Genomic DNA, 15,000 nt, shown 5'->3' with positions numbered 1-15,000 from the left:
TCTCTCACACAGACACACGCATGCGCGCAGAGATACACTTGATTTATTAAAACACTCTGGGATGCCGGTAATGGACAGGAGCAATGCTAAGAACACACGTGTGTGCACATGCAAGCGCACACACACATACATGCACACAGCACTGTGACAATCACACACATTCTCTTCACCTAACAATAGTGAGTGCCCGGGTTCAGACCAGTGCTGCTTTAACAGAGTCTAAAACCCAGATGTACGACCACTTCCTACTGCTGTGACAGACAAAACACACACACCACAAACAAACTGCCAATATTAACCTGTATATGTGTGTGTGTATATAAAAATACAAATAAAATACACACACACTAAAAAAGCTAGTACATTTAGTAACAAAGGAGCAGAGACAGAGCAAATAGCATCTAATATGTTAAAATTCAAACACTCCCAGCGTGAGAGAGAGAGAGAGAGAGAGAGAGAGAGAGAGAGAGAATGTGTAGGGAAAAAAAGTATGTGAGAGAAAGAGAGAGAGATAGAATGTGTGGAGAGAAAAAGAGAGAGAGATAGAATGTGTGGAGAGAAAAAGAGAGAGAGAGAGAGAGAGAGAGAGAGAGCTTCTAACTCCTCGTCCCCCCTTTCTTTTCTTTGCATTGAAGCGAGTGAAACGTGTGACAGTCAGAACATAAACAGAATGGCTTCCACACCCTTTGTGCCGTATTCCTTCTGAAGAGAATAGCACAACTTTCTCGCTCTCTTGGCCCTGGGTGTTTCTCCGAGATCTCCTTAGCTGCCTCGTGCGCGCACACCAAGTTCTCCAGCTTTGTTTAAATGCCTGCCTAGAAAGCGAGTGACCCAGCGGGAGAGGGGGAGGCAGAAGGCGAGCGAGAGCGAGGCAGTCTGTCTTACCGTGTGCTGGAGTGCTACTCCGTGCTTTGCCTGGCGCGGTAATTCCACAGCGTGCTTGGGGGGGAAGAGGGAGTCACAACACACTCCGTCCAGCTCAGCAAATCTCTCCTCTGATTTTCCCTTTAAACCAGCAGTGGCTGTTTTACCTGCCCCCCTCGTACACATGCGTGCATGTGCGCACACACGCACGCGCACACACGCGCGCACACACCCTGGCAGCCGCACACAAAAACACAAACCATGCAAAAGCTGGAACAGTTAAGAGGAGGTGGAATTACACCTCAACACAAGCAAATAATAAATAAAATTCCTCCTTTTCCAGCCACAGAGACACACACACACACACACACACACACACACACACACACACACACACACACGCGCACGCACACATGAAATGTCTCTTGCTTTCTCTTCTTTCTTTCCCCTTTTCCTCTCTCTCCCCCTGTCCCTCTCTCTCACACACACTCTCTTTCTCTCTGGCTTTTCTCCATTCAGCAGTCAAACAAAGAAAGAAGCTGAGCTCTCTCGCTCTCTCTCTCTCACACACACGCACACACACACACAGACAGACACAGACACACACACACAGACACACACACACCTCCTAAGCCCAACCCCCCACTACAGGCCAGCCTGCCTCAATAGCCCCCCCCCCAATCTCTTTTTCTAAACAGCCCCTCCCCCGACACTACCCCCCCCCCCCTTCCTGTGTGTTGAGCAGATGGAACAGGAGACGAGGATGGAAAACGGAAGGAACTCACTTTACTCCCTTTCATTGGGAGAAGGAGAGAGGGAGGGAGGGAGGGAGGGAGGGAGGGAGGGAGGGAGAAGGAGAGAGGGAGGTGCTGCATGCGGCAGTGTGCCTGGGGAAGGAAAGGCTAAAATGTGGGGCTCGCAGAAGCGGTCCGTTACCTTGAGAAGGCAAAGACCGGCGTTCGCGCCTGAAGCGAGAGCAGTCCCGGCTGCGCTGAAATCAGCACACTCGCATCCACACAACTACATCTGCACGTGTGTATGTGTTTAGGTGCATCTGGGACAGTGGGTGTTTGCGTGTGTGAACGACAGCAAGATTAAAGAAAGACAGCTGTTTTCGTCTGTAACACTTTCCCCACTGTGTCAAACCTCATCAATCTTTTTCTGTTGCTCTATCTCTCTCTCTCTCTCACACACACACACACACACACACACACACACTTGGAAGGACAGTAACGCACAGCTCAGGGCTGCGCTGTGGAAGTGCAGAGGCTCTGGCTTTGTGGAAAACCCACTGGCTGAGGGTAGGAAAGTCACACAGTAGCAGCAGTGTTTCACCAGCACTGGCCAGCGCACACACACACACACACGAACAGAACAAATCCCAGAGCCTGTGTTAAAACTTCAGCTATGTGAAACATTCTCCTCCTTTTAGACATCAAACCTGAATTGTTTCCTCCAATGAATGCGTGCTCAGTTCAGCAAAGGAGCGAGAGTCAGACAGAGAGATGGAGAGGTAACACCTCAGTGTTTGTTCCCTTTCTCCCGGTTGATTAATGACTTTTATTTATTTTAGTGATGACGTACTCTCTTATATTTTCCTACCCATTTCCCTTGCTTGTTTGTTAATTTGTTTTAGCAATAATGCAACTTAGACCATTCATGCCAGTAAGATTAATTGAACTGAGAGAGAGTGAGAGAGACAGACAGAGCCAGAGTGAGCGAGCCATGCAGAGATAAAGTCACAAATGTGATTGCTAAGTTGGCCACAGTGACTCTGCCCAACTCATTGCGTAATTTCCTCAGTATTGATTTCTTGCTGGGTAGATGTGGCAGAGCGCCAGAGAGAGTTGTAGACATGAGAAAAGCTGACTTGCAGCCAATACATAGGTAGAGAAAAAGAGGGGCGAGAGATGGGGAAGAGATGAATGTGTGCACGTGTGAGCGAGAGGGAATGTGTGATGGAATGAGAGTCGGAAGCTGGAGGGTGTCTGGTACTCTCTCAGTAGAGTTATGTATGTCCATGACTGAGGTATGTCACAATTAATCATTTTGCCTGGGAGAAGCTAACATAGTTGCGCGCGCGCGCGCGCGCACACACACACACACACACACACACACACACACACACACACACACACACACTTCGCTCCAGCTCTTATGCATGCAGTCAGGCATATGTAGAGTGTGTGGCGAGGAGTGTGACGCTCTCTCTCTCCACCGCCAATCACTCAGCTCTCCTGTTTCTCCTTACAGTACACTCATCTGAGAGGAGGGTTTCTGATTAATTGCCAATTAATGTTTAACAAGCTACGGCTGTGTGCAATCAACCCCTCTGGCAGCGCCCCCCCCCAGGCAAGGCAGACCTCTGCTCAGTCCTGTTCTTTGCTTCTGGGCTTGAGAGAAGAATGCAGATTTACAAAAAACAGAGTTTCTTTCTAAAAACTGTGGTTATAGAATCATGATCACAGCACACCCTGCTTAACGTGCTATTATTTTATAGCAAAGACAATGAGTTCAAAATGATTCACTGTATGTGTGTGTGCATGTGTGTCAGTTACATGAGTCTCGCACACTGTTTCACACATTCTCTTTCATTAAAATCTGATTTCCTCACCCATCTGTTCAGAAATGAAGAAGGATTCTCATATTTTTACAGTATGGAAAGAAAGCAGCAAAAGCGAACTATATATATATGTGTGTGTGTGTGTGTGTGTGTGTAATATTCAGTATCGTCCTGCTCATTTCCACCAGTCAACAGGGGTCCATGAGTACACTGATAATCTATTAAAAGCCGCTACACTCTCAGACCCCCCCCCCCACTGTTTGGTTTCCACTTACCTGCCTCTGGTCTGTTGTCGTATTCCATTTTGGGAGCAGTTCCTTCCTGGACCTGAAATTACAGGATACAAAATATGTTAGCAAACACATGAAAAACATCGACACCAAAGGACCCACTAAACCACATTATGGTGCTCAGTCACACACACACACACACACACACGCACACGCAAACATGGATGCACACAGCTGGACCCATGCACAGCTACCCAAACAGAGAGAGTGAGACAGACCAAGTGAGAGTTACAGATAGAGAGTGAGTGAGATAGAGAGGGGTGGTTTGTTAAGGTTAAGTCTGGTGCAGAGGAGTGGTTAGATTCAGTCACTCAGACATAAAGAGTACTCCCATACTCCTCCTGATTACAGCTGTGCAGAGAGTATGTGGAGACTGCCTGGGCCCCAAACCCTGTACTTAGTGCTTTACTCACACACACACACACACACACTGCACAGTATGCACTCCTACTATAGCTCACACTCAAAATGTAGGCATTTTTGTCTTAAATATATCACATTTGCCACCACACACGTCCATTCACGTTAGACGACACGTGTGCATACTCTCACATTATACCTGAAGCAAAGCTAAATTTGCTGCTGGTGTTCTCAGTCCTTTTAAAGCGCAGAGAATACAACAACAAAGAATTAAAAAGACAGGCACCAACAACACTTCACAATACAGAAAACAAAGTATGTGTGCACGTGCGTGTCAGGCAGAAAACCAGGAGCCAAACCACTTCCTGTTTAGGCTGAGGAGAAAAGTAAGGCAGGGAGGGCCAGAATTATAGAATAATGAGATTATAATCTCACAACGTAGCAGGATATCACCGAGATTAACCAAATATCTCCTGCCCAGACCTCCCTTGCACTCTTTCTCCCTTTGTTATAGGAATATAGAACTATAAGGGAACCTTTCAGTGGTTATAATGTCTAATGTATAATGTGTGTTAAACACACAGCTGTGGATACTGGTGCTCTGGACGTGTTCACTGAGAAAGAGGAATTTGGATGAATGTTTTTCAAACCCCCTCCCCCTGCTTACAGCTGCCCAAACACACACACACACACACACACAAACACACACACACACACACACACACGCACACACATGCACACACACACACATGCACACACACACACACACACACACACACACACACACACACACACACACACACACACACACCCCTACCTGCTTGACTGTGTATATGCTTGTGCACATACACTCAGACACAAACAAATACACATGCACAGAAAAACACAAATACATTGTTCAGGTTAAAACACTCAAGATTTGTCTAGGAATGCATTTAATTTAACGTGAGACTAAAAGTAATCCTTCCACCCCTATTGTGGTTGTGTGTTGGTTTGCTCCACAATGTGGAATGTACAGCAGGAACAGCTTGCATTTCATGAGCGGGTGGAGCGTTCCACGGCAGAGCTGGGGAGTTTAAATCCAGAGAGCAGGGTAAGGGGAGGGGTGAATGGGTTTAAAGGATATTTTTAGCTGTGCCATTTCTGCTTGTTATATGGTAAAACTGTCACAGCTTGAAGCACACAGAAGAGTCACACATGCACATACACACATGCATGCACACAAATGCATGCATGCATACACACACAAATACAGAGATAGGTAATAAGATATTTAAATATGCATACACACACACACACACACACACACACACACACCACTACACTAATACACACGCACACACAGACGCATGCACTAATACGTTCACACACACATGCACACACACTCTCTCTCTCTCACCTACCTTTCTCCATCTGATGAGGGTGAAAATGAGAATTCCAGCCAGTACACAATCACATGCTTAATCATAGAGAAACCATCTGTGTCCTCCATAGACTATAATAACTGAGTGCACTGGATCAATGAGTGTGTGTGTGTGTGGGTATGTGTTGACATATTAGGCCCTTAGCTAATAGAAGCTGTGGGGGGGGGGGGGGATCAGCAGCTGGAAATGGATCTGTCTCTTCTCACAGAGTATGAGCATCTAAGACAAAAGGCTTTCATACCCAAGACTGTACAGGCCATCTGAGAACACCAATCTCTCGACGCCAAAGCTGCTCACATTCCCGCACAGCAGGATGGACGCTGCTCTCGGCGGGACTCTAGAGCTCTGGAGCTCCAGCCTCCCTACACGTAAGCGCTCGCCAGCGTGGACCATGCTCCGAGCTGCTTCTGGTGTCCGTCTGCTCTGTAGCTAAAGGGATCTGTGATGTGGTGAGTGAAAGGCACGTCCTCTGGACTGGGTTGTATGGGTGCTGCTGCTCTCCATGTTCTGTCTTTAAACGAGAACTAAAGAACTCTAAGCAGAGCTTTGAAAGTACACCTCCCATGTCACAGTGACACCCACTCACAAACACACACACACCTACACAAACAAACACATGTGCAGATTCAAAAGAATCTCTGGATATGCTCTCCCCATTTCATCAAAACATCAAAGTGTGCCCGTTACATATTTACTCAGCAAACACTTTAGGTCTGGTTGCTAGGACACCTGCTTGGGACACGTGCTGAAGCATGACAGGGTGGGATGACTTTTAACCTTTCTGAATATGACCTTACTGACCCTAGCAGTAGCCAGGCTTTTTATGTCTCAGTCGTTTCTGTCTAACCCTTCACCTTCAACCTCCAACCCTGGGCAGAGCCTGCGGAGAGGGTGTCTGTGTATGTGTCTGTGTGAGCGCGCATGTGAGTGTGCGTGTGCACCCATAATATGTGTGTGTGCACACATAATGATTTGGCAGAACAAACACTTCCACAAGCATTCATGCAGAATCAGATCACTTTAACCTTTATCTATTACAAAAACAGGGCAGCACATGGACTCTATGAAAATCAATACATAACTAAATAAATTAACAAATAGGAATTGGGTCAGTGTACGAGTGTGTTGTGTCCACACACATGTATGTGTGTATATATTTATATGTACATATATGTGTGTGTGTTGTGCCTGCAAGACTGAGCCCGTGTTTCCTTGCTTATTCTCAGTAAAATGTTTCCATTGTGAGATGACCCTGACAGACACCACATGCACAAATGCAAGACTCTCTCTCTATCCCTCTCTCTCCCCCCCTTCTCTCTCTCTCTCACACACACACACACACACACACACACACACACACACACACACACACACACACATACACACACAAACAAACAAAACCTTTTAGTTCTCTTAAAAAGTGCACTTAAAAAACCTGGACCATAAATATTCAAGTAGTATTAATCTCTAAAGTAACAGACATGCTGCTTTGAAACACACACACACAGTACTTTACATCATATCTTGGCTAGAGGCAGAATCTGAATGCGGGCCCGGAAAACTCTCAGACCCTGCCGGATCTGCATCTACCCCACAGACCCTATTAAACACTCAAGATCAGCTGAGTCAGCCATCAACAGCCTACTTAAACACGCGCGCACACACACACACACACACACACACACACACACACACAAATCCACCAAGAGATAAAATACACATACACACAAACAGAGACACACACAGAGTGATGTGAATAAGCACGTGTATGAGCATCTGGAATCTCTTAACAGCAATACAAAGAGTTAGTATATAAGGGAGATGAATATGGTGTTTTGTCTGTGTGTGCAAGGGTCTCTTGGTCAGTGTTTTGATAACTGGTGGGTGTATGGTCACCAGACATGGCAATAATGACAGAAGGAACTATGGAGAGGAAGAGGAAAGGCAAGACGACGGGGGAGACAGAGCAGCTTCTGAAAGATATACAAACACAAACCACATGTGGCTGCTCTCTGCATCAGCACGTGACTCTCAGACCCTTCCCCTCGTCCCACACGTACTTTCCTTAGAGTTCATGGAGTTTATATTCCAGTGTGTACATTTATGATTATTGTTTCTAAATGTGTGACAGGGATTCGATTTCTCTTTGCTCTCTTGTTCCCTTAGACACATGCATACATTTTAGGCACAAATATGCAACTCAGCCCTACACTTCACAGAGACGTGAGGCTACAAAACCAAGAGAACCAAGTTTACGGAGCGGATGTTATCGACTGTGGCCTCGGGGCCACTACACAGGTCACGGCTCTGCGCTCTCCCTGCTCTTAGCACCCAGCTCTGAACCAAACCATTTAAAACAATGACTACCTGGGGCAGGTGCACTGGGAGCTGTGTCAGAGTAAAAACACAGACTGGCCGATGAGCGTCAGGGACTGCATCGAGAAACGCCATTGCTGTACCTCATACTAAAACCTAAATGTCATTAGTGGAATTCAGCTTGAGCAGAATTGCACCTTATCTACTGAAAGGAAAAAAAAATGTAGCAGAAAAGTGTGAACTGACACTATCGATATGGACCAATACTCTCAGAAACATGAACGCATAAGCCTTTTATAGGGTTGATGTGACTGATGTGGAAATTACGAAGGAAAGCCAATGTATAATACACAACACATACTTAAAATCAAACACACACACACACACCTCACTGAAATGGTGGTGCCACTGTCATAGCTTCTTATTGGCTGAGAGGGCTACTTGTGCCTCCCACCTCAGACACCTATGGCTGAGAGGGCGTCAGCATGTCTAATATAGCCCCTACATACTGCTCTGGGGGAGGGAGGGAGGGAAAGAGAGAAAAAGAAAAAGAGAGAGGGGTGTAGTCTGGAGGTGTTTGAAGTATTTTCTTCAGTCATCTTCTTACTTTGAATTCAAATAAGCTGAGGACGTACAAAGATTAACTTCCCTCACATCCTGTCACTTTGACACACACACACACACACACACACACACACACACACACACACACTAACTTTAGACTTATCACTCAAATAAAGAGTCACAGTGTCCTTTTAGAGTTGCTCTAGAACATTGACCCAGTATCTCTGGCTCTCGCTCCCACTCGCTTTCCCTCTATCAGCAGAAACAGCTGGCTATGGGGGAGGGGCCCGTCTGGCCTTGGTGGTCATGTGAGTTCATGACCTAAAGTCTTAGCCTCTGAAGAACCTGGTGCAAAGGACAAAAGGCAGAAAAAGGCCACTCTCTGCACAGTGCTGCGTATATGACTAAACTCCTTTCATTGGTGCACTATAATATGAAAACACTGAGCGCAAACACTCTCTCAGAAGTTACACACGGATGTTCCAGCGGCTCCAAGGTCCAGCTCAGAGCACGTGCCGACACTGACCGTGTGTATGACTGCACAAATGTCTAGTCTGACGATGGTTTGCACTACCGCTCCCGAAACACTGTGAGCACGCTGGAACGTGGGGACGAGCTATCTGGAGCGCTTACAGATGGTAGTCATGGATCCTGTCTGCTGAATTCATAATAATACAGGTTAAACTAGCCATGTCAGATCAAAGGCTCGCCAAGGATCAACTGTGTCATAAGGAAATGTACACACATGAACACACAGTCATTATATTCAATTCACAGAATTGTCCAGGCATGCACACAACACCTAACCACTCACACCTATGCTTCACACACAAACACACATACACTTTAAGAGAGATGCTCAGTAGCAGTTTTTAGTAGTGTATATTTAAAGAGGACTGTCTTATAGGCATGCAGTATTATGTGCATTAGGGCTGCATAATACAGAAATCACACACAGTATTGAGCATTATGAACAAAACAGGTTAAAGACTGGCCTGTGTTTATTTTTTTAACCAAATCTATTTACATTTTTGCATCATGTGAATGCTATGACTCACCAAAACAACCATGTTACTATCATCTGGAAGGTCTGAGATTGAGCACAATGCTCACAGCACAAAATATTTGTCTTTGTGATTTGAGGTGCTGGTTGTTAGAGAATTCACTTGAATAATTCAGCCTTGTGGCAAATCAGTATCGTAAAGAACAGTGCAACAAACGATAACAACAAACAATCTGTATATTGTGCAGACGGACTGTACACGCATGTATATGTGCGTGTGCACATGCACTCTCACATGTGTGACTTCAGTGGTTTAGACTCTTTTACAGCTGCTGGTCTCACAGAGGAAGTGGAACGTAATTAAACCCCAAAAGCGAGACCACACATCTCCAAACCCAACCAGGGGCTCCTACATGTCTCCCCTGCCAGTGACCTGCTGTGGGTGGTGCAGGGGGTGGGAGCTGGAGACTGCAGTGTGCTGGTACCATGGCAGCTGGTATACAGTAAAGGGTGAGAATTCTTTATCACAAATGCTCAGAGGTTTGATATGAGGCCACACACAACGACATGTACAGGCACACAAATACACACACACACACACACACACACACACACAGCTGCAATGACGTGTGTGTGTGTGTGTGTGTGTGTGTGTGTGTGTATTTGTGTGCCTCTACATGTCGTTGTGTGTGGCCTTGTGTGTGTGCTTACACACACACACACACACACAAACACACTTACACACACACAGCTGCAATGACGTGTGTGTGTGTGTGTGTGTGTGTGTGTGTAAGTGTGTTTGTGTGGTGTGTGTGTGTGTAAGCATTCACATGGAACAAGGAAGGGAGGGTGTGTGTCAGCTGGAGACAGAGTATGGCATCAAAGAAAAATGCTATCAGTACACACACACACACAGAGAGAGAGAGAGAGAGAGGGAGGAGAGAGAGAGAGAGAGAGAGAGAGAGAGAGAGAGAGAGAGAGAGAGAGAGAGAGAGAGAGACAGACAGACAGACAGAGAGAGAGAGAAAGAAAGAGAAAGAAAGAAAGAAAGAAAGAAAGAAAGAAAGAAAGAAAGAAAGAAGGAAAGAAAAAAAAAAGAAAGAAAGAAAGAGAGAGAGAGAGAGAGAGAGATGTAGCGATAGAGAGAGTACCACCACTCCTTTCCCCTATGCCAGCTCTGGGGAGGGGGCTGAAGGAGCTGGCCCGGACCCAGCTTTGTCTGCTCAGGCCTCCAGGGAGCTGCGTCTGGCACAGGCAGGGCAGGCTGCTCCTCTGGAGTCACGCCAGGCCACATGCGGGGGCTGCGCGCTCAAGAAAACCCCTGTCTGAAAGGGGATCACCAGGCCCCAGGCCATACGAATGCACACACACGCACGCACGCACAAAGCCATAAGAACTGACATAACACAATACAGAATTACTGTCGCTTACACATGTACTTAAGCATACATACACCAACACGTGATGTGGACTTCAGCTGCTTGATAAACAGTTCACAGTTCTGAACTTAAGCAGTGCCTAACTACAGTCCAAGCACTTTCTGTGATGCTACACTGTAGCCTACATACATTATCATCACAATAAAAAGCATTTAAATAGAGACTGAATGTTTTAATTAAATTTTTTAATTAACAATTTCTGAAAATGAGCATTTTGAGATTAAATTTTGAGATTAAATCTCCATTACCAACATACAAAAGCTAAATGTTAATAGATGTTTGAAATATATCAAGTATAAAATAGGTAGCGTACACACTGTATGCATTATAACCTACAGAAAGGCATAAGAGAAATCAACAGTTTCATACATATTTCACAAGCAACAACACTCTGCTAAGCCAATTAATATCAAATGAACTTTGAAGACAAAATCTCCTGAACCGATGAGACAAACCTTTAGCACAGTGGCAGAATGAGGCAAGTGTGGAGAAAAGCCTGTGATCCAAAGTGTATGACCCCTGAGAGGGAGGTACAGACATGTAAACACACTCTGCTGCTCAGTGGGCTTCAGTGATGGTGTGACTGCTAATGACAGCAGCAGAGTGCGTTCTATCCTGTACAGAAGTGTCTTAAGTGAGCAGATGAAACCAAAGGCCTCAAAGCTCAGTGGATGGTGCTTCACTATGGAGTCGGTCAGTGAAAGCAGAACGGTCATTTTCAAATGGCCAGTCAAGTCTAATGTAAAAATCCACTGAATGTCTGCATTACAAACCTGGCAGATTGGAGAAGAGACACAGGTCAGGTCACAGACTGTAGGTCAAGATGTGAGGTAGTCACTGATTACAAAGAATTTGAAATCAAGTGCTAATCTTGACCCTTTTAAGATTATGTTCTTTGAGCAATTATTTTTGGTCTCCTAAAGCGTGGGCTGGGACTCAGACAATGGCCCACCACTGTAGTTGACATTCTGTTCTTTAACCTTACTGACGCTGTTTTAGCGGCGTTGCCGTGTGCTGTAGAACAGAGGCAGAACAGCTGTGCGACTTAACCCTCTTTTTACGCTGCGCATGACCACGACTGGACCAGTCCCTTCATGACTCAGGCCAGGACTTGCACTTGACATTCTCCACTGGGCTCTTGACATTTGACTTGGACTCTACTGAAGAGGCGCGTGCTCACACGCGCACACAAACCTTCTCTTTTTATAATGCATCACTAGAACTCTGCTTACACAGACACAAGCCTGTGTTCACAAAAAAAAAAAAAGACACCTGTTCACTAATTAATTAACTTCCCACCTGGCTTGCAATAATGAATCCCCAGAACTTCCGACCATCTGAGCAGAACCAAACTTCATGGTAATTTTTTTTTGACTGTGGTCTTAGATTTCAAGATTTCAACTGAAATGCACCCAAGTTCTTTAAGTGATATTTAAATGTTATATATGTATAAGAAAGCATCATCCTTACCCAACCTCTACAGTAACAGTCAAACAAAGGTACTTTTTGCTAGGTGAGTAGGGGAGATGAATGTCTAATCGATTGTTTAATGTGTTAATCCCACATTAAAGCCCCCAGTCATATCTCCCTGTCCACCCCTTCATCCTGCCCCCTGAACAATGGGGGCTGGCCCTGGAATTACTTCTCTACTGCTTTGATGACTGAGTCCGCCATAATTCTATAAGCAATACTACCATGAGATCATTGCCATTATTCTGCATAATGATGCTGGAGACTACATCATCACTTACTATTTTAGAACAAAGGAGAAAAACAGAGGGCAAATGAGTGTTTATGAGTGCCTGTGCGTGTGCGCGCGCATGGGCTTATGCTTTGTGCCTAGGAGAATGACCTTTGTGCTGAACAGACTAACCAAAAAGATCAAGTTACCCCACCCCCCTATGATTTTTCCCTCCCACACGCTCTTTCTTGCTGTCTGTCTCTGTCAGGTGTTGGGTTACTCCAGGCTCCAGACAGAAGCAGTAATGTGGCCCTCACCCCCAGACACCAACACAGAGAGAGAGGGAGAGAGGGAAGAGTGTGTCTGCCCCGTGTAAGTTAGCAGTAAAAACGAGACCAGAGTGAACATATGAGAACAGAGTCTAGGGCATGACTGAAGAGAGAGATGGAGTGTGTGTGCGCGCCTGTGTTGTGGGGAGTCTCATTAAAGACGAGAGGTAAAAAGCATGAGTCGTTTGTGGGAGGTAATTTTTATTGGCATTTTGTGCACTTTATAAACACAAATGAATTTGTCAAGTTTACCCTATCCATTCAACCTTGATAAACAATCCACTATAGCGTCAGTAATCTAAAAAGACCATCAAACTGACTATTAATGGCCGACTCTAGAGGAATAACTATTTAACCCAGAGTAGCTAATGTCCAGTCTTACCCTTTTAAATCTTATGGAATGCTCCTCCCTTATAGCCCCTCGCAGCTCCGCCCTCAAACATTAAGGCCATCAACTTCATTTTCCTAATGGGCAATTAATCCTGCAAAAATCTATAGTACAAATAAATATTCAGGGCAACCCATTTTTATGTCCATGTTCAAACTTGGAGATCACTGGATTTCCGTATTGGACGCGTTAGTTACAGCTACTCTGCATTCAGCTCATGTGAATGCTGCAAAAATGGGTTCAAAATTCCATGAAAAAACCTCCGTAATGATGAAAAGTGATTCTCATGTGTTTTTAGAGAACTGAGCTGCAGATGGATTTGGTTGCTCCGAGGGCCTCAGAGAAGACCCTGTGTTAATGTAATGTTACACATCCCTATTCAGTAAGCAGTTGAACAGGAAGGAAGAAAAAGTTCATGCACAACCCGCAAGGTCATGTCTTCCAGTCTCAGAGTCGAGAGCTTAAAGCATGCCCGTATCCACCGCACTGCGTCTGGTGCTTCTGCCTCGCACACGCTGGGTCTAACAGACAGGTGCACTGTGCTGACGCTAAACCACAGAAAACGCAGCAGCAGCTGACAGGTGGAGTAAAACACACGTGAGCGCACACATTTTTCATTTTGTAGATTGTTTTTAAATGCATCGCACCCCATTTCTTGATCTGTCTCGGTCTGCATGGGCGAAAAAAAATAAAAAATAAAAATCCCATGTCAGTGGCAGATAACATCTCATTAAACTAAAGCTGTCCCTCACACCTTCTTAAGGGGAGCCACTGGCTCTTACATCACCTGACACGCAGGCATCATAACCTGTTCATAAGAACCCTATAACCTTATACATCCGTAGTTAAGGGGGCTGAGAGGTGTAGTGTTTTACGAAATACACCACAGCAAAAAGACTTTAAACAAATCTGAAAATGCTCTTCACATGGATAAGGGCTTCGTGATGAGACGCACGTCAGGCACAGCCATGACTAGGACTGCAAATGAAGGCCTCGTGACTCAAAACGCAGAAATGCCCTAAAGGCAAAGGAACAGCAGGAGGGGAACAGATCAGGCAGTTATCAGCTCATCAATAATGTTACGTAATAATGTCTAAAATACCGATGCTCGCCAATCTATTATACCCGACAACCACGAGGGTCTGCGATCACATTCTGAAATCCTGAATATTTCTGGATTTAGTTATGGAACAAACTCGGCGTCTCGTTAGTGTCCTGTTCCGTGCAGCTGCGTCAGGCAGTGGGCCCTGCCCTGCTAAGAACACCCCACACAGCTGGGCGATGCACTACACTGGGATCCATTCACATTGCCTCATCCAATTCATATTTAGCCACTGCAGCAATTTCCGCCGTTTCCCTTAGAGACTTATTAAGCTCATGAATAAATCCGTTTTCTGTTAAAATACAGCATTAACAACATGAAACTTGCTGTCCTCTGACTGCACAGACTATAACGCATACAGGACTGGCCGGGTATATTAAAGACTCTTATCAAGGTTTTGGCCACGCGGTAAGGAGACGGTCAGGTTTACTACAGTCAGTCAGCACCCTTATCCATCTGTAGTGAGAGAACAGCTGCACTCAAACCACGGTTCCATTTCTTAGTCTATCACCATATGAAAATAGCAGGTAGTCTCTCTCTTCCTCATCCCCCCTCCCGTCTCTTTGCTTGGATGAGCACACACACACACACGCACACACACACACACGCACACACACCCTTGTGCACAGTGCCAGGTTTAGCCTCGAGACTGACATTTTTTAAAAAATGTGATGGCA

The 15,000-nt window shown here is 45.5% G+C and overlaps 1 protein-coding gene across 4 annotated transcripts in view; it reads right to left on the bottom strand.

Annotated features, from left to right (window-relative positions):
- Positions 1-15,000, bottom strand: part of kdm6ba (lysine (K)-specific demethylase 6B, a) — a 76,094-nt gene that overhangs the window by 36,041 nt on the left and 25,053 nt on the right. For 2 of the 4 annotated variants that reach the window (XM_035536560.2, XM_035536562.2), the window contains exon 3: positions 3,703-3,754. The gene's annotated coding sequence lies outside the window, so the exon portion shown is untranslated. Of the gene's footprint in view, positions 1-885; positions 1,489-3,702; positions 3,755-15,000 lie in introns of those variants that run through there. The other 2 variants (XM_035536564.2, XM_081694615.1) reach the window with 1 other exon arrangement.

This window comes from Electrophorus electricus, chromosome 13 (assembly GCF_041902795.1).
Source record: "Electrophorus electricus isolate QZ-2024a chromosome 13, ASM4190279v1, whole genome shotgun sequence".
Lineage (NCBI taxonomy): Eukaryota > Metazoa > Chordata > Actinopteri > Gymnotiformes > Gymnotidae > Electrophorus > Electrophorus electricus.
Note: the sequence above shows the minus strand (reverse complement) of the source record. Positions and strands in the feature narration are given on the sequence as shown.